At 40.3% G+C, this 20,477-nt stretch overlaps 1 protein-coding gene and 1 long non-coding RNA gene across 10 annotated transcripts in view; one reads left to right on the top strand and one right to left on the bottom strand.

Annotated features, from left to right (window-relative positions):
• Window positions 1–3,502, bottom strand: part of LOC118652138 — a 28,890-nt gene extending 25,388 nt beyond the window's left edge. Inside the window, exon 1 of the long non-coding RNA XR_004966441.1 lies at window positions 3,153–3,502. This is a non-coding gene — a long non-coding RNA (uncharacterized LOC118652138). The remainder of the gene's footprint in view (window positions 1–3,152) is intronic.
• Window positions 3,339–20,477, top strand: part of STK38L (serine/threonine kinase 38 like) — a 67,504-nt gene continuing 50,365 nt past the window's right edge. For 7 of the 9 annotated variants that reach the window (XM_036302086.1, XM_036302084.1, XM_036302082.1 and 4 more), the window contains exons 1-2: window positions 3,339–3,438; window positions 8,752–8,827. The gene's annotated coding sequence lies outside the window, so the exon portion shown is untranslated. Of the gene's footprint in view, window positions 3,439–6,332; window positions 6,406–8,751; window positions 8,828–20,477 lie in introns of those variants that run through there. The other 2 variants (XM_036302081.1, XM_036302079.1) reach the window with 2 other exon arrangements.

Below are 20,477 nucleotides of genomic sequence, written 5' to 3'. Positions count from 1 at the left end.
AAATAGGTCTTCAGAGAAGTTTTTAAAATCTGTGTAAGGTTATATAGGTGGTAACCGAACCAGGTCCTTGGAAAACAAATCTCATGTGGTTCTGTGTTACACTTGGCAGAGTAATAAACATAATGCAAAGAGATAGACATATTTTTCACCTTTCCTTAATGCTTTTCTTCAGGATTCTGATTTACATAGGTGATTTTTCACTTTTGGAGAGAAATCGCCTAAATCTTGGAATGTTTTAACTCTAGGTGATTAATAGTTAGCAGTTTGGTCAAGCCAGTTAAAAATTAAAGCAGGGATCAATTAGAAGTCATTGTTTCCAGGTTTATAAATTGCTTTGCAAAGGCAGTCTGGTGAGAGTTCTGAATGGACTGTCATGTGTTCGATTAAGTGGTCTAATGAAAGGCCTCGGAAGCTTGCAGAACAGAGCTTTATTTTCAAACAAACAAACTCAGTTGCATTTAGCCTGGTTGGACTAGATCCCCTTTGAAAATCATGGCTATGAAGAAAGGAGCCAGGAGTCAAGCACCCTTAGTGTCAATCTGAAAAGGCCCATTCAATTGTTTTTTTGAGTCCATCAACTTTCTTTTTTTTCCATAGTGAAAAAATGGGTGGATTTCTATTAGGAGAATCTCCAAGGAAAACTGAAAAGCACCTATTCTCTCTCTCTCTCTCTCTCTCTCTCTCTCTCTCTCTCTCTTTCTTCTTCTTCTTCTTCAAAAATCTATTGGCATAACAATGTACATCATAATCTTTTTGTTTTCATAATCACATTAGAGAAAACTTTTATTTTAGTGTTTTACTTTTCATTCTTCAAATATACATACAAATATGTATGCCATATTATGAATACACACATATTATTTTCAAATAATTTTTATACAAAGGATATTACATTATTGGTAACCTGCTTTAAAAGAACTCCCAAAATTAACAGTATATTCTGAACATCTGCCCATGTCATTAACCATTTATTTACATATGATTTTTAACACATACATATCTACAGATGATTTTCAACACATTACATTGTATGGATTCATGATTTATTATATTAATCCCTATGTTTATACATCTCTATTAGTTCCAACTTTTTAAAAAATATATTTTTATCTGTTTCAGAGAGAAAGATAGAAACATCAATGATGAGACAGGACCATTGATCAGCTGCCTCCAGCATGACCCCTACTGGGAACTGAGCCTGCAACCCAGGCATGTGCCCTGACCAGGGATTGAACTGTGACCTCTGGTCACTCAATCACTGAGCCATGCCAGCTAGGCAAGTCTCTCTAATTTTAATCATAATTTTTTAAGCTTTAAAAATTTCCAAAAGGACACATGGCTCTAAATTTGTTTCAATTCAGGCACCTTCAACAACCTCCTGTGGGAATGTTTAGAATGGCCTCAAAGTCTTAGCCTATCTCATAGTATCCTAATTTGATACCCTGGAGTAGTCCATATTACTCTAGCTAAGTATGACACATTTGAAAACAAATTTTCTGTAGAACATTCCACAAACTGTTCTCAGTCCTACCCACCGTATTAGTACACACACACACACACACACACACACACACACACACACACGGAGGGAGGTGTACAAGTCTCTGTCAAGCATGTTTGATCACTATTAAGCCTCCTTATGCTTGTATAAGGCAATTGCCATTTGAGCCTCCAAATGATCAGATGATATAGATGGAACTGATTTCCCTAATACAATACAAAAAGCATAATGTATAGCTACCTAGCTATGTATGAGTATTAAGAGAGAGAGAGAGAGAGAGAGAGAGAGAGAGAGAGAGAGAGAGAGAGACCTGATGGGACAGGGGGTTTTAAAGGGGGGTGGAGTGAGGGCAGGAGAGGGGACTGTGGGCCCCCGCCGATTGGCCAGGCGCGAGTGGGTACAGGATGTGGTCACAGTGATGGCGTGCACTTCCCTTGATTATTATTGGTTAGTCCAGAGAAATCCTGGGTGTGGCTAGCAGCGGCTTCTTCCCGTGAGGAAGCACATGGCACCGTCCCAAAATGGAGGACCCAAGGCAAGATGGAGGGCGCACGTGGCTCTGTCCCAAGATGGAGGACCCAAGGCAAGATGGAGGGCGCACATGGCTCTGTCCCAAGATGGAGAACCCAAGGCAAGATGGAGGGCACAGTCCTTGTCCGGCTCCTGCCGCTGCCGCTCCAACTCGCCACAAGGCAGGATGGCCCCCCCACACACAGCACCCGCAGGTGGCCTGCGGGCAGACTGGGACTCCAGCCCGTCTGGGCGGCACAGGCCCAGAAAACGGGGTGCGGTCGGTGGAGTGGCCATCCGCTCGGAGCAGGCCCGGCCATGGGGCCGGTGCACTGCAGCATGGCGGCCTCCCCGAGCTAGGGCACGCGCCCCACTCCGCTGCCGCCGCTGCTGCACTGGGCCCGGTCCGGGGGGCAGCGGGCGGGTGGTAGCCCGCCGGGCTCCCGCCGTGGGCCGGGGAGCCAATGCACCCCCATGGGGCCCGGCGGTCGGCCCATGCAGGCCCCGGTCCCCCCCACCGGGCCCGAGGGCAGCATGGACCCCCGGCCCCAGCGCGGGCAAGCGGGGAGCCGACCACGGGGGGAAGGGAGGAAAGAGCCAGGCGGTGAGGCCTTCCGCTCCCATGACCTCCCCCGCGGTCGGTCGCCTCCCGGCCCCACCCCTCGGCCCGCCGCCGGCCACCACGCAGCCGGTCCGGACACTCGGACCCGCTCCGGGGAGGCAAGGCCCTACGGCGGGCACGGAGGGATTTCAGAGCCCAGCGGCCAGACTCCTCCTCCCGCACCGCCCTCACAGGCGGGCTGCGCGCCTTTCAGTGGCCAGCCAATCCATCTTGGTTGAGCATATCTTCCTAATCTGAAAAATGCGTGGATTTGTGGAGATGTATCCCTCAGCCCGTTTCTTTCTTTTTCCCAGCCCCTCTTTCTAACGCTCTTTGCATTGCATTGTGCAAATGCATTGTGAAGTCTAGGAAAAAACTCGGACCACATTCAGGACAGGTGACTAACGTGACCACACACTGGGCCACTCTCAAGAGAGACCTGAACCAGCTCTGGGTAGACAAGAGGGAAAAGAGCGAGGTTAACAAGGGAGGCCAGTGCTGACTCTCCAGTCAACCCCTCAGGGCCAATCAGAAACTCACCCGGCGCGGATGGGTGGGGCTGGAGGCCCGCGCTGACGACACAAGGCTACTTCCGGCTGTGGTGCGTGTGACGTCAGGGCCGAGTCGGAACAGCCTGGCCACCCAGACGCCGAGGAGGGAGGGCTCGCGAGAGTTCAGGGAGGCCGCTTCGCGATTTCGGCGCGGCCGCCAGGCCCACCTCCCGGGGGCGGGGCGAGGGCGGAGCTGGCGGGGGGGAGCGGACGGGCGCGGGGCCGGCCGAGGTCCGCGCGGAGGCTGAGCCGGCCGCTGGCGCGACCGGACGCAGGTGAGTGTGCGGCTGCCGGGGCTGCGAGGGGGGCCGGGCCGCCGCACCTGCCCTTCCTCCGCGCGCAGCAGGGAGGGATCTTGGGGGGTGTCTTAGGGGATCCAGGGAAAGCCGGGTGAATGTCGGGGCTGGCAGTGTCTCCGGTGAAGCTCTAGCGACGGCCTTGGCCCTCTTGATCCCCGGGGTGATCCCGGCCCCGCGTGTCCGGAGAGGCAGCCTCGAGCGTGGGAAGGCATCTTTGTCCTTCCCGGCTCCTCTCACCCTCCCGCTCCTCGGCCCGCGAGCGCCCGGCTCCCGGTGCTGCCTGGGCTTCGTAAACAATAACAATCGTGGTGGCTCCTCTCGGGCTGCCCCCCGCTCGCCCGACTGGTGCCCCCCGGCCGGTGTCCCCGAGGGGAGGGGTTCTAGGCGCGGCTCCTAGCTCGTGGGGGCATTTGGGTACCATTCCTAAAAACTGATGCGTCAGATGGCTCAACACGCCTCGCACCCGGCAAAGTCGCCCGCTCCCAGGGGCACGGGGCGCGCGGCCGGGCTCAGGAGCCGTCCCCACCGCCGGCCCCGCGGACACTCCTTCCCACGTCATTTTCTCCCTTTTGGCACCTTTGCCGTCGCGGACCCGGACGGACGAGGGGTTGTTTGGTTATGCGCATCCAAAAGGCTGTCCCCCGTGGAGGAGGAGACGTTTCACCTTTAGAAAGTTGTCAGGTTGACAGCCAAAGAGCAAAGTTTATTTTCCCCAAAACCAGGAGCCTCCCGTTTACTGCTGCTACTTTTGTGGGTCGTTTTTCGGGGTATAGTTTAGGGGAGAGAGATAAAAAGAAATGGGGCGGGGGGCGTGGAGCTGGTGGTGCTGCTGGAAGTCGTGGTGGCTTGTCCAAAAGTGGCTTATCTGTTCTTCACGAGATAAAATGCAGAACCAACGCTCTTGTCTATTTCACATGAACTTTTGATAAGTTTTGGGAGGAGGCAGTTGCTCAGGAAAGTCCTGAGTTTTAGCTTTTTTACGGCTAACATCCGAGGAAACAATGTGGTTTTTTTTTAATGGATGACTCCTGGTTGTAAGATGGGGATTGGCCAGGGAGACCTGTCTTTCGGAGGCTTACACTTGCCAGGTCTCCCTACCTGAAGGCAGGGTCTATGATTTAAAGCCATTGTATGTATCCAGTGAAGGTCTTTGAAGGTTCCTTGTCTCCATCGTATATGTATGGATATGTGAGACACTGGGAACCTCTTTGTGTTTGATTTGCTTTTCTTTATGTACCTCAGGATACATAAAACAATCAAGTTTATTTTACTCTCTACCCAGTAGCCTGGAGGTATTGTATGTGAATTAGCCAGTCCTGTGACTATTTGAGGGGAGGGAAGTTAGTTTAAAATGTTATTAAATTATGATGACATTTGTCATTGCGGAGGTTCAAAGTACTTTCATGTGAAAAATTCTGATCTGAAAAGAAGTACAATGAATAGAAAATGTTTGGTTTGATCTGTCTTAGCTTTGCACTTTCCATTCCTCTTATTAAGATGGCTGATAATGTTTCCCCTTGGTTGGGATGTGTTTAGAATGAGAAACAAATAGGGTGTACTTTTGGTATTCCTTTGAAAAGCGCTGCCACTGGGGAATGAAAAAATTAGAAAAACCATGTTAAATGAGTGCTGTGATTCTTTAGCCTTTTGGTTTTGCATTTGTTTTAAAGTTGAGAGTCAAATTAAAAGAATCAAGACGAGGGATATTTGTGCAGGTAAACAGGTGTCCTCAGCAGTTTTTATGCTGAAAAATTAATTTCAAAAGGAAAAATTCTACTTTGTTGAAATTGGTAACAAAGCACTGGGTTCGGTTCTGCCATTTGTTTTCAGAAAAGTTCTCTTCTCTCTAAGTAAGAGCAACACCTCATTGTGTTACCAAAGTTGGATACTTTAGAAGGTGCTTTCTCAGGTAATCCTAGATAAATTGAAGGCGTGTGTGTCGTGTGTGTGTGTGTGTGTGTAAATGGCACATTGTTAAGAGGGAAAAGGGAGCAGAAATCAAAGCTAGAAAGATGTGCATCTTGAAGTCAAGTTTAAATTATTTTATTTTACATAAACAGTGTAGGGTGAATCAAGCAAGCATATTGTCACCCAGCATCCCATGATTACATTCAAATCAGCAGATGGGCAAGTTATGATTAGATTAGACATGACATATGCAGAAATTATGCTACTGTATTTTTATATTAAAAGCATCATGGGCTTTTTGAATGAGATAATGAAAGTAAGCTTTTAAAGCATAAGAAATTTTTAAAAATAAATTAATTTTAAAAGATATTATTGACCAGTAGTTTAAAAATATTAAGTGAATCCTTCTTTCCTCCTTTCCACCTCCTCCCAAGTTTTTAAGTCTTAAGAGAATATTTATCAAAGTATGATTAGTATTTAAGTGCACTGGTTATATAAAGCTCCTGTCTCCAGGTAAAGGTTTGCTGACTAGCAGGATATTATTATTCAGAACCTTTAGAGAGAGAAATGAAGGGCAACAATGAACAATATTTGCTGCCCATTGTACTCAGATGTGGTCTCTGTCTTCAAGGAGATATAATCTAATTGGAGGGAATTTTACCCAAAAAACTATGAAACACAATGCATATTGTGGAGAAGTCAAGGAGGGAGGAATTAAAATTCCACTAGGCCAATTAAGGAAGGCTCTGAGTAGGGCAAGGCATTTGTGTAGATGATTTGGATGATCGAGTCATATGATAATCATAATAAGCAAACACTTTAGGTAATTCTACTTGCTGATAAACCCTTGCATGCAGTAATTTACCTGGGTTTAAGCCATACAACAACAATATGAAGTAGATATTTTTATTATTCCCATTTTGCAGATGGGGTGACTGAAGTCAGATAACTAGAAAATGGTAGAACAAGCATTGCAACCCAGACATTCCAACTTATACCTGTACTAGAGGCCCAGTGCATGAAATTCACACACAGGTAGGGTCCCTTGGCCTGGCCAGCGATCAGGGCTGATCAGGGCCTTCCTTCCCCTCCCTGGCTGCTGGCTGCCAGCTGCCAGCTGCCAGCTGGGGCCTTCCTTTGTTCCGCACCACCCCCTGGTGGCCAGCACACGTCATAGCGAGCAGTCGAATTCCCAGTGGGTCAAACTCTCCAGGGGACAATTTGCATATTAACCTTTAATTATATAAGATCCCTGTGCTTAATCACTCTCCTTATTTTCTCTCCCATTCTTGATGATCTTTCTTAAGCAGTTTCAAATAATTGATTTGGGAAAATATATTTTTCTGGCACCTAAATTTAGGAATTAGTTTTCTAGACAGAGCTCCAAAATAATGTAAACCCAGAAAATAAATTGTTTTTGGCATGTTAGATATTTATTCAATTTTTTGGAAGTTGCTCTTTGTGCAATTTAAAGGTAACCATTGAGTGGGACTTATGATACATTTGACTTCGTACTTAGTAGCATACATATAAGGATTTAGAAACAAGAAGTTATAATTGTATTAACTCCATTGCCTAATGGAATTTCTGAATCATATAATTTGTCTTGTAACTTTAAAAAATCACTTGGCTCTGGGTATTTTTTGGATTGAATTGTGAAGTTGGAATTTATTTAACGATCGAATGCCAGTCTAACCCTTTTAGTTTTTATTTCCACAAACAGCTAAATTTATAATGCCTGAATCAGGATTTTGAACAGAGTGTTATACATGTATAAAATGAGAGACATTCAGTCACTGATACTTTATTTTAAGGCAACTTTGAAAGCTTTTTTGGGATTGTGAAACAAAAGGTGCTTTAGAAATACACTGTGCCTAGCATAGGCCTGCTCAGTAAATACTGCTTTGTTGAATGAATAGTCCAATTGATTTTATTTATGAAATTTCAGGAATAGTTCACATTTGTTATTGGTTATCTAAGTATTGGCATCACAATAAACTCAAAGTGGATTTAAAGATTAGGAAAAAAAATATATCTAGGCAGTGGTAGGGGTACTGCCTGTCCTTCCCTATCCAGCAAGATGCAGACCCTTCAACTCCTTTGTCAGTGCCCTGAGTGACTCAGTTTTAAGAACTCCAGAGGCACAGTCTCTGTGAATGAATATAAAAACTGCTCTCTCCTTGTCTGAATGGGGTAGTTCTAGTAAACTCCCACAGCAGGATAATTTATGGTTGATGAGCTCAAAACCTACTGGGAAAAGTAGCAGAACTAAAGTCAGGATATAAAGCTCATATATTTATGTTACTATTATAAGGTAAAAGTGGCAAAACAAAATTTTTAAAAAGATTTTTTTAATAAAAGTTTAAGTTAATAGGTGATAGTATATTATTTTCGTTGACCAACCCCCTGTTGACAAAATTTTCAGGATCTAAGCTGGTAATTTCAAGTTTACAAGTCAACTGTAGTTTGTTATAACAAAGTTATGTGTTCCTGTAAGTACAGGTTTGGTTTTGAACGTTATTCTTAGTAAAATAAAACAAAAAACAAAAAACCACACCAGACATACTCTCACCTTTTCACTGATAGAAAATTTGGGGGCATCCTTTCCCATAATAGACTAGTTTTGTCTACATTGAAAATCCACTGAGACAGGTAGCCCCCCTCATAGATAGTCTCTGCACAAGTCTTAGGGAAGACCTTAGCAGTTACATGTCATGTAGTGAACTGACCATTCACATTGGTGGTGTGTAAATATTGGTGATAGTAGCACCTGTATTATGCTCAGCTTTTAAATTCTTAAATAAGCTTCTTGCTATCCCCTGAATTAACATTAGACCAGTTGACAACCCGAAATGATATTGATTCTCTGGTCACACATGCAGAAGGTTTCCTGTTTTCCTTGTCTTCTGCTGAATCTTATTGATTCCACCGGTATGGATTTTTCATGTTACAGTATATAAGACTCTGATCTCATATGCACAGGCAGTATTCACTGTTTTCTTACCTTTTACATTTATTTGCTCTCTCTACCTCTGATTCAGGAGAGGATTCTATTCTTTCTAATTTTGGAACACTTTTACTGCTTTTGCTGTTACTTAATATGGTGGAGTTAATAATGTTTAATACCTCAAAATCAACCACAAATACAACAATGTGCCCAGAAAAAAGGACAAGATGGCAGAAACTTAAGTGGCTGTGCATGATTGTTAATACCATCTAATTTTTTGCAAGCAAGTTGTGCCTTTGCTGTGGGGTCTAGCTTTCATTTCATGAAAATTTAGAAAATTGAAAGTCTGGAAACAAAGAAGCTTCTGTATACATTAATAAGCACATTTTAAAATTTTTATTTTGATTTTTTGGTCCTGTTCTCCTTCCATACAGACATTGCTATTCTGCTTTTATGACTTGGAGATATTGGCTTCGGTTCTCTAGATTCTTCAGCAATCCTGGAGACACAGTAAGTAATTTATTTGCTTATTTATATGAAAATGCATTGTATAATCTATGTTTCTCAAACTTTGTCTCCCTACAGTAATATATAAACTTAGATCTCTGTATATCAGCTTCCATTCTGACATGTTCTTGGCTCCGTTTTCTTCTTGAATGTCATCAGTTAGGATATGGATGTAACATTAATTTAATCAGTAATAGTAACCATTTACTTATCACTTACGATGTAGCAGACATAGTGCTAAGTACTTTATATAAGTATTCTCTCATTTAATCCCCACTTACAAATGAGGAAACTGGAGTTTAGTGAGGTGAAGTGACCAGGGCCACATAGGTAGATAGTAAGTGGAAGAGTTAGAAATCGATCCCTAAGACCCAGGTTTGCTTTCTCTCTTACTCCCCACTTCCCCGCTCCTTCCTCCCTTTTTTAGGAGTTATTTACAGTATTGCATTTCAAACATTAGTTCTCTGAGAAAAAATATACATAAATAATTCAGCTCTATTCAGATTTCCTATAGGGGAGACTTGCTCTTAGAGAGAGCTTATTGTAATAATAATAATACTAGTAACACCTTACGTTTGTATTATGCTATATAGTTTTACAAAGCATTTTTTATATATCTTACTTAATTCTTATAGCAAACTTAAACTCAGGTCTGTAGATTAAAAGTTGCTAGAGGCAGCTTGCTAAGGACTCCATAAAATTAGTGTATGAGACACAGTTTTTGCCTTCATCAATTTTAATGCTGGAATAAATGATATAATCAGATGGTCTGATTTCATTCAAGCCAATTAGGAGCAGATAAATGTCATTATGACACAGCGTTTTCTTAAAAGGTGTTTATAGTTTTGAGCTTTGAGCTTTGTTTTTGGCCAAAATTGAGAAGTTGAAATTTTAGTGCTGCATTTTAAATCATGAAATGTTAGAAGTCTTTAATTCTTGTGATTCAGTCAATGATAGTTGAGTTGCTATCTACCTCATTCTGCACACAACTGTTGCATTTAACTAAAACAATTATGGTGAAAGAATGGGGTGGAGGTAGGACAGACATAATTTCAAAAGTGAAATTAAAGAATTGGGGATCCTAATAAGGAGAGGCATCTTATGGTAGCACTGTTGCAGGAAATTGGGTGTAGACTTTAAAGAATGGATAAAAGCTATACGTATTCCCCTCTGGAAAGTTGTGTTATTTGAGCGATCAAAGAGCTTATTTAATGATCTGCTTTTAAAGTATTTTCTTGTCTCAGTGAATTTGATTTTTACTAAGAAGTGGGCATTTTTACTTAGTTAAGCATTTGCTCATTGACTTGCCCCCATTATGGAAACACCACACCATGTTTGCCCTTCAGAGTTTTTCTGTATTTGTCACAGAGGCTGGATGCCTGGCTTGTAGAACTAGAGAGTTGTGTTTTTATAATAGAGGTCCATTTCGTTTGGACACATCTTTCAAATCTGGTTGAGGATATTCCCCATATGTCCACTATTATCTAGCCAAACAGAATAGACTTTTTATATTTTAGTGGCTAGAGTGGAAAAATTTTAATCTTGAATTGCATATATTTGGCCCATTGATATTCTTAATACTAGCAAATCCTAAAGGAATCACAAACTCTTAATATTTTAGTGAGGTTAGCTATTGTAATTCAACATTTATCAGCTATTTGCATGGCACTGTATTAGGTGCCATGGCAAAATAGAGACATGTAAAATATATTGCCCTTCCATTTAGAAAGATTTCATCTAGTAAGAGACATAATACATGGGCATAAACTCAAATAGAAAATGATAAGGGCACTGTGGGAGCAGAGGAAGGAGAGATTGCTTCTGACTGGAGAGATTAGGAAGGATTGACCATTTAAAGTAAAGGACATACCAGGCCAAGAATTAGCATGAGTTGGATATTTTCTATAACACCTGATAAATTATTTACTTATTTACTTAATTATTTACTTCTCTCTGTGTCCTATTGGATTTGAGCCCATTGAGCTTAGAGAACAGGTGTTTTTCAGCTTTTCATTCTCTGCATCATCAACTGCTCAACCTGGTACATTTAATTAAAGTTGTAATTTGGTAAGATTACAGTGGCAAGAATGAATGTGGAGTGGATTTCAGGGAAGAGGGCCCATAAATTGGAAGACCAATGAAGAGACTGGTTTAAATAATCTAGGAGAGTCCGGCCAGTGGCTCAGTTGGTTGGAGCATTGTCCTGTACACCAGAGGGTTGCAGGTTCCATCCCCAGTCAGGCACATACTGGGTGAACCGATCAATGTTTCTCACATTGATGTTTCTCTCTTCCTTCTTCTAAAATCAATAATAGCATATCCTTGAAAAAAAAGAAATTATTAAAAAAATAATAATCTAGCCCTGACCAGTTTGGCTCAGTGGATGGAGTGTTGGCCTGCGGACTGAAGGGTCCTGGGTTCAATTCCGGTCGAGGGCATGTGCCTTGGTTGCGGGCAAATCCCCAGTAGGGAGTGTGCAGGAGGCAGTTGATCAATGTTTCTCCGTCATCGATGTTTCTAACTCTCTGTCCCTCTCCCTTCCGCTCTGTAAAAAAATCAATAAAATATATTAAAATAATAATAATAATAATCTAGGAGATAGATAATGAAGTTCTAAATTAGGTTGGATTGGAAGAAAGAGACTCAATGGATGTGTGTTGAAACCTATGGGATGACCTGTGACAGTGATGGCGAACCTTTTGAGCTCGGCATTTCAGCATTTTGAAAAACCCTAACTTAACTCTGGTGCCGTGTCACATATAGACACTTTTTGATATTTGCAACCATAGTAAAACAAAGTCTTATATTTTTGATATTTATTTTATATATTTAAATGCCATTTAACAAAGAAAAATCAACCAGAAAAATGAGTTCGCGTGTCACCTCTGACACGCGTGTCATAGGTTCGCCATCACTGACCTATGAGGTACGTCCAGTGTACCAGGAGATGCGGTGATGGAAAGACACGGTGCTCCCACAGAGCTACACTCACAGTAATTGTAATATCACACCGCTGCTGTAGTGAAGGAGCAGTGTGAGGAGCACTTAAGGGAATGGAGCACGGGTTTGGGAGAATCAAAGAAGCTTTGCCTAGAGGTGGTAGTGTTAGAGCTTAGACTTGAAGGCTGAGTTGGAGTTTTTTCAGGCCAACAAGCAGCAGGAGGACATTATAGCATAGAGATTTAAAGACTGTTTAGGCAGCCACAAGAACCTGGATTATTTTAGGATTGGGACATGTGGCTGGATAGGATAGATGAACTTGCTTTATAAAATAACTTTTTATTTGCCATTTTTAAAATGCTTATTTTATCCAGCTTTAGCGCTCTGAGCTTTTGTGTTTCTGTTGTTTCTTGCATCCTAGTATAAGCACCTGTGCTGTGTTTCCCACCCTCTACACTTCACCCCCCGCCCCAGCCTGCAAGTATACTGCCAGTGATAAACTGTCTCTTGCTTCCTTTCTGTGAAATTAAGTGGATAAAGTAAGGATACCATTAGCCAGAGAGATAAAGAGAGAAAGAAATCCACAAAAGACCTTTTTTTCTGATGAATGTGTAGAGCAACTAGGGTTGTGTAAGGAGAATGCAGCATCAAAGCATAGCGCCAAGAGCACTTGACTGAGGGAGGGGATTGTGGTAGGAACGTAATTATGTGCCTTTCCCATAAAGTTTTATGGAACCCTTAAAAATTTCCCAGGACTGTAATATCTCGTGCTAAAGTTCTTTAATTTTGAGTCTAGCCTTGATTTATTTCTGTCTTCTCTACTTAACCCTTCCTATATTTTAACAGTTTAGCATGACTTCAGCGTCAAATGGTGTCAGACGTTATCTCTAGTTTGCCCCCGTCCCACCATTTTTCATCCTTCAGAAACTTGCACCTGCAAATCATGATTCTGAACTTTGTGTGTATAATCTGCATTAGACTGCTGGAGCTGAAAAGCATTCTAGGTTTTTTCTTCACATAGGTTTACTTCATACAGCCATTTATTTTTTTTCTGTCTTGTGGATTGGGCCACTGAAACAGAGTATAGTTAAGCTGTTTTCTAAGGACAACCAAAAAGTTAATTGTAGACTCCCATTAGAATTATATCCATTGTATTATTTCTAGGCTTGTTGGCAGCTGTGTTTGCTTTAGTGCCCTTAGTGGTAATAATAAAAGTTTATGGGCACTACAGGAAGGGAAGTGAAAGACAAGAACAGGAAAAGAAAAAGAAGGCTTGCAGACTGGCAGGAGAGGCATAAGGTGGGGGCAGGAGAAATGCAGATGGTTAAAAGATGTCAAATTCCTCTAACACCTGTTCCAGGTGCCACTGGTGGGACCAGTGTCATATTTTAAGATTAAGTCAAACTGCCAGTAATCCTTTCTAAAAATACACTGGGTGTATTGTTATGCAAAAATGGACAGATTGTTTTAATAAAATATTTTTGGGTTTAATAAAAAGATGTGTATGTACCTGTGTTTCCCTGTTTTTAGACTTGAGCAGAAAGAGAAACAGAAACTGATACACTGTAAATATTAGTGAAAATTATAGGCACATTTCTGAAATGCTATAAAACCTTTAAGACTTAAACCATAAATTATGGATAGTCCTAATTAGGCAGAAGGTGGCAGAAAGGGAAGGGAAGAATAAGCGGGAACATGTGTTGGGATAAAATTGCATTCTCATACCAACCATATAACAAAATATGTGTTATATATAAACTCTGTTTTAAATAATACTTTGTGTCCATTTCACCTAGTATTTAGGAAAGGTCAGATAATGAAAGATCAGGTATGTAGAAAGCCCTTTGAAGACTCCAAAGAACTTCATAAATACAGTGGGGCCTTGACTTAGGAGTTTAATTCGTTTGGAGGCCGAGCTCATTAAGGAGCTCGTTAACTCAAATTACTCTATCAACTCAATGCAAAAAATCCACCGAGAGACAGCTGGTATCTCAAAAAACTCGTTAGTCGGGACACTCGTAAGTCAAGGCCTCACTGTATGGGCACTACAACTGCACATATGAAAATATTTCTCATCAGTTGGCAGTTACTATCATTTAAACAATAACAGCATGGCATCTCTTGAGTTAAACTGAGGGTCAGTGAGATTTGGCGACTTATGAATAAGCAGGACTCTCTATTCAGGTCGTTTGTTTTATTATGCAGTTCTCTTTGACATTCATTCCAATCAAAGCACTCTTTCAAAAGACCTAGTTCCTGTTCTCCTGGAAGTTGGAAGGTGTTTAAACTTAGAGAACACCAATTATTATTCCCTAGAACTTTGGGAATAATACAGGGCATACCCCCCTGTCATCACTGAATTATACCTAAAAGGACTTCATGAGAATGTGCTTAAGAGTCTCCTATGATATCCTTTAGAATGGTGCTTGACCTGCCTAAACCACTACATGCATGTTAAATGAGGCAGGAACTGAAGTTGATCATTTCTTGCTGGATCAGTCATCCAATATTGAGTACTTTCTATGAGTTCTGCCTCATGCTAAATATTGTGGGGGACAGAATAAGGAATGGCTCTTGTCCTCAAGAAGTATGGAATTTAATAGATGACTAACATATATAACAGTAAATCCACTTACACGAGTGTGGAAGTAAATGCCTAATTGTGAGATTCGTAATTAAGTGATAGACAAATTCTGAAAAGTGAAACAAATGAGGTTAGGCTAATCAAGAAAAGCTATGTAGAAGAGGAAAATTCATTAAGTTCTTTAAATATGAATATAGGGGAAAGGAAGGACTTGTTCTTTTTAAATTCAGATATTCCAAGGCTTGGTGGTAAGATTGATTATGGCATGTCTGTTTGTTGATGAGGGAGGAGCCTGGTGTATAACGGAAAATCAAGTTAAGTAGTTAGGGTGGATCCAAATTATGGGGTTTAATAAAAGCCAGGCATAGATTGGAGTGGTAGAAAGGGGAAGGCTTTAGTAGTTTCTGAGCCAGTGGGTGACATCTTCCAAGTTCTGCATAAGGAGCTGTGACTTAGAGATGGAAGAGCATGGCATCAGGAAGACCCACGCGAATGCTGGTCCAGTAATGTCACTGACAGTGCGATCAGGGCCTGGACTGACAGGATGGTGGAAGTAAGAAGGAAGAGTAAGGTGCACTGGGAGAGAGATTTTGACAGCATTTATTAATGATCTTGAAATGGGAAAAGGAGAGATGAATTTAGGCTGTTTTCCAAGCATTCTGAATGGGAGAAAGGTTATTACCATGGACAGTAATGTGATTGCTAGAAGGTTTGCAATAGGGAAAAGTTACGCATTTATTTTTGGACATAATTAAATAGGAGTTATGTGAGTAAGGCATTCAGTTGGAATATTCAGCGGACAGCTAGAAATAAGAGACTAGGTTGGAAGAAAACATAGGGTGTGTTACTTGGTTATATTGCTCATTCTTGAGTATTCCTTAAAGCAGCGGTCGCCAGCCGTGGTCCACGGACTACTGGTGGTCCGTGAGGTCCGAAAGGTTGGCTACCGCTGCCTTAAAGGCCTAGGAAAAGATAAGCTCTCTCTCAGAGTTCAGAGGCAGAGGTTCAAGGACTGGTATTGCTGACTAGTTTCTAATACATAAATCTATAGAGTTCCTGGTGTTGTGTTGATTGAAATTACTTTGACAATTTTTCCCCCTTAGTGATAAAAGACAATTAATACTATTTTAGGAATTAAGAAATTCCAAAAGATACAAAGAAAAAGTGATCATTTACAATACTTGGATGACTTTTTGGATGCATATAAAGGGATAGGAAATGCATGTATATATGTATGTACTCTGTACACTTTTATAGCCTGCTTTTTTCATTTAACATTGCATCATGACAATTTCCCATCATGAATTACTGCTTAAAAATACTGTTTTTAAAGAACTACATTTTTAAATCATTTGGATTTATCATTATTTAATCACAGCTCTATTTTGAACATTTAGATTACTTCCAGAATTTTTTGCTTTTAATAACATTACAGTAAACTTCTGTGAAATATATACTCTTTAGCTGTTGCTTAGATATGAGCTCTCTGTAATGAGTGATCTCTATATCCCTAGCACCTAGAAGAGTGCCTGGACATAGTAGTTGCTTAATTAAAAAAAAAAAAAAAAACAGCCCTAGCTGGCTTGGCTCAATGGATAGAGTGTCGGCCTGCGGACTGAAGGGTCCTGGGTTCAATTCTGGCCAAGGGCACATGCCTGGGTTGCGGGCTTGATCCCCAGTGGGGAGTGTGCAGGAGGCAGCCGATCAATGATTCTCTCTCATCATTAGTGTTTCTGTCTCTCTCTCCCTCTCCCTTCCTCTCTGAAATCAATAAAGAAATATATATATATATATATATATATATATATATATATATATATACACACACACAAACAAACAAACAAACAAAATTATGGTCCTTGGCTGGTGTGGCTCACTTGGATGAGTGATAGTGGTCTAATCATAAGCAGTTTTAAAAATAAATGTGCAGTGTTTATATTTTCTTTCAGAGAGCATTATTATCCCCCTTTCCTATGGAAATAAAAGCATATTATGAATTTTTATATCAGGTTCACAGATTTGTTGTATCTGGAGAAAATGCCAGTAGAAAATTAGAGAATTTCTAATTTTATTAGGGGAAGACTAGCAGAAAAACCTTTTAACTGAAAGATCTGATTTGAAACAGATTTTTTTGCTGGAGGCTTCTATTACTCTGCCTAAATCAAATAAGAACCTCTGTCTACTAGTCTACCATGACTCTGCAAACTGTAGAAATATTTCTTTATATTCCATCTAGATCTTTTCTGTTCCACTTTATGCCTACACCATGTTTTGCCCCCAAGGGAATCACAATAAAGCTGTGTCTGTCTTCATACAACACATAGAATGATCATTCACTTATTTCATAAAGGATTCTTTTTGATTGTGGGTCTTGATCTCAACTGTCCAGGGTTTGTCTTGGATAGGTCAGCTACTGAAGACTTAGGTATCTGAGTACCTTTTACTGGACTGTCTCTCTCCTGCTCTCACATCAGTCTTGGGCGCAGTGTTTGGTTGAATATGGCCTCTGTGTTATAAAATGTTTCCCAGCCCTGGCTGGTATGGCTCAGTTGGTTGAGTGTCATTCCAGGTACTGAGAAGTTACCAGTTCGATCCCTAGTCAGGGCACATACCTGGGTTGCAGGTTTGATCCCTGGTTGGGGCACATATGGAGGACAACCAGTTGATATCTGTCTGCCTACCTACCTACCTACCTACCTACCTACCTATATCTCTCCCTTCCTCTCTCTAAGCATGTCCTCGGGTGAAGATTAATAATAATAATGATAAAGAAATAGAATTCTACCAATGTCCCAGCAGCTCCCTGTGTGCCCTCCCTCCTCCCAGTGGTAATGACTGTCTTTACTTTTTTTTTTAAAAATATATTTTTTATTGATTTTTTACAGAGAGGAAGGGAGAGAGACAGAGAGAGTCAGAAACATCGATGAGAGAGAAACATCGATCAGCTGCCTCCTGCACATCTCCTATTGGAGATGTGCCCGCAACCCAGGTACATGCCCTTGACCGGAATCGAACCTGGGACCTTTCAGTCCGCAGGCTGATGCTCTATCCACTGAACCAAACCGGTTTCGGCTGTCTTTACTTTTATAGTAAGCATTCTCTTGTTTTACTTATACTAGTTTTATCACCTTGGTATATATCTTATTAACTCGATGTTATTTTCTAGGTTTGCTTGTTTTGAACTTTATTTTTAAAATTTTTATTTATTTGTGTTGAATTTATTGGGGTTACATTGGTTAAAGGGAATCATACAGTATGTATTATATACTGTGACTTGCTTTTTTTTCAACTTTGTTTCTGAGTTTATCCATGTAGTGGTATTTTGTTCTTTTTCACTGCTGTGTAGTTTTCAGTTATATGAATATACCACAGTATATATATTATTCCACTTTTGTTGGTGGTCATTTGTGTTGTTTCCTGTTTGTTTGTTTGTTTTGTCTGTAGGAACAGTGCTTCAGTGACTTTGTTAGCCATTGCCCCCTATTCCACATGTGCAAGAGTATTCTTATGGTAGATACCTAGGAGCAGAATTGCTTGGGCATTGAGGATGTGGATGTGCATGTTCAGATTTACTAAGTAATATCAAACTGTTGTCCAAAGCAATTGTACCAATTTATACCTTCACCACCAGTGACTAAGAGTTACCATTGTTCCTTAACAAAACTAGATATTGACAGCTTTTTACGTTTTAACCTATCTAGGTGTGTGAACTCATGTCTCATTAGGGTTTTAATTTTCATTTCTCTGATTAGAATTATAGTTGAGCATCTTTAATTTTGTTTATGGGTCGTTTGTGCTTTCTTTGAAATTTCTATTTGGGATTTTTGCTCATTTAAAATTTTGTTTGTGTGGGGGTTTTTTGTATTGATTCATAGAAATTCTTTATGAAGATAGGACACTTAATGTTGTTTAGAACAGTGCCTGATACATAGTAAGATCCAAATAAACAGCTGCTAATATTGTTGTACTGGTATTTAACTCTTTGTTTTTAGGTGTTGCAAATGTGCTATTTTGTGGTTATTTTTTCTTCTATGATAGTAATGTGTTTTTTACCTTAGTATTTTAATGTGTAGATTAGGTTTTATATAAAAGCTTGAAAACATAATAATAACTATGGCATATTCACTTTGCATATATTTCATAACCTATAACTTTTCAATCTTTATTATTTCTTGTTGTTGTGGCTGCTGATGTGTGTGTTTTTTTAATCCCAGGAAAAATGAACCCATTTAATCCCCTGTTCAAATTAGTTTCCTTTTCTATGTTGTAGCTTAGTTGCAGATGCATCTGTCTCTCCAAATGTATTGTGATTATTTTTAGCTTCATGATTTCCAAAGTTTAATACTCATAACTTAGAGACTGAAATCTGTAAGAGTTGCCCATAAGAGATTCAAATGAATCCTAAACTGCTATTTTAGTTGAGTCCTTATGATGTTAAATCACAGACTTAAGTTCATTAAAATGTGTAATTTGGTGACCAAACTATCAAAGTATCATTTTCTTTAACTTAGGAGTAGTTCAGAGATCTAATTAACTTTTGATTGATTTTTCCACATTCTGGAGGAATGGCAGAGGGACACGTTAACAGTATAATTTTCAAATTAACAACAGTGATAGCAATGATAATGATAATAATAATAATAATAATTGTTTCTTTAAATTGGCCACTTATGTGTGTCAGGTACTGTTCTAAATTTTTATTAACTCATAAGAATCCCTTTGATTGATGAGAATATTAAGGCTCAGACAGATTAATTAACTTCTCTAAGATCACACAGTTAGCAAGAGTGGAATCAAGAATTCAAACTCAGGCAGTCTAGTTCAAGAGTTTTAGAAATAGATTCATTATCAACTTGGTATCCAAAGAAGTATCCATTCATTTTTAGCTTCAGGAGAAGAGTTCACCTAAAACTCCGTTTTTGTTTTGTTTTGTTTTTAATGTGATGGGGAAAGAATAGGAAACACATTTTCAATGTAGTAGGTGGGATCAAGTACTTGTAAGTGGGAAAAGCTTAGAGCTGGAGTTGCCTGGTCTGTCAAACTAACATGAACAACTTTGGATCTTTGGGAGTGGATCATGGCCTATGAGAGATTTCAGGAAATTCATCGCCTTTCATTCAGTATCCCATATGCCATATGCAAATATTTGGAGAGTAGTCAGTGGAGATGGTTTTTAAAATACCACAGAGGAGGGTTCCAACTGATCTTCAAGCTGATAGTTAATATTCAGTTGAGATTGACCATTCCTAAAAGACTGTGTTATATAACTCTTAACACAACTAGCTAATAAATAGCCAAACATATTTGAAAAATGTCCACATATTAATTTTAGTTTCAAAGAATTTTCCTCCTAATAATCTTAATTTTGGATTTAGCACATTCTCATTGATTCATGAAACAGTTTTCTTTTTTTTTTTTAATTTTTTAAAATATATTTTATTGATTTTTCACAGAGAGGAAGGGAGAGAGATAGAGAGTTAGAAACATCGATGAGAGAGAAACATCGATCTGCTGCCTCCTGCACATCTTCCACCGGGGATGTGCCCGCAACCAAGTTACATGCCCTTGACCGGAATCGAACCTGGGACCCTTGAGTCCGCAGGCCGACGCTCTATCCACTGAGCCAAACCGGTTTCGGCCATGAAACAGTTTTCTTTATGTTGCCTCAGTACTTTGGCTATTAGCTATTTTCAGGTATAATTTTTGCTCAGCTGTGTGAAAATTTAGCTATAGATTAAGTACTTAAGTGAATTAAGGGCAGTGCACTTACTCTAAAAATTATAGTGTTAAATGACTAAAGGAAAAGAATGAAACAAGTTATAGCTTCTTAAAACAATCATGTATAGGAAAAGTAGTTAGTATTGAGGTGATACACTTGTAGAGTATTATGCTGATGACTCAATTAGGGTGTGTATCTTACTGGAAAAGTTTGAAAACTTTGCTATGGGATTTAAATGATATGTTTTTCCCCCTGTTGTTTCCCCCTCAAGTAGGGACTAATGAAGTAGCTCTTTTCCCTCCCTTGTATGGTCATAATAAAGGATTGCAAACTAATTCGCTGCATTCAAGGCATCACACAGATTGAATTCCATATTTGTCTTGGAGGGAAGTCCAGACTTCTGTTTGGAG

The sequence above is a fragment of the Myotis myotis genome, unplaced genomic scaffold (assembly GCF_014108235.1).
Source record: "Myotis myotis isolate mMyoMyo1 unplaced genomic scaffold, mMyoMyo1.p scaffold_m19_p_3, whole genome shotgun sequence".
NCBI classification, from domain to species: domain Eukaryota; kingdom Metazoa; phylum Chordata; class Mammalia; order Chiroptera; family Vespertilionidae; genus Myotis; species Myotis myotis.
This window is presented reverse-complemented; position numbering and strand designations above follow the sequence as displayed.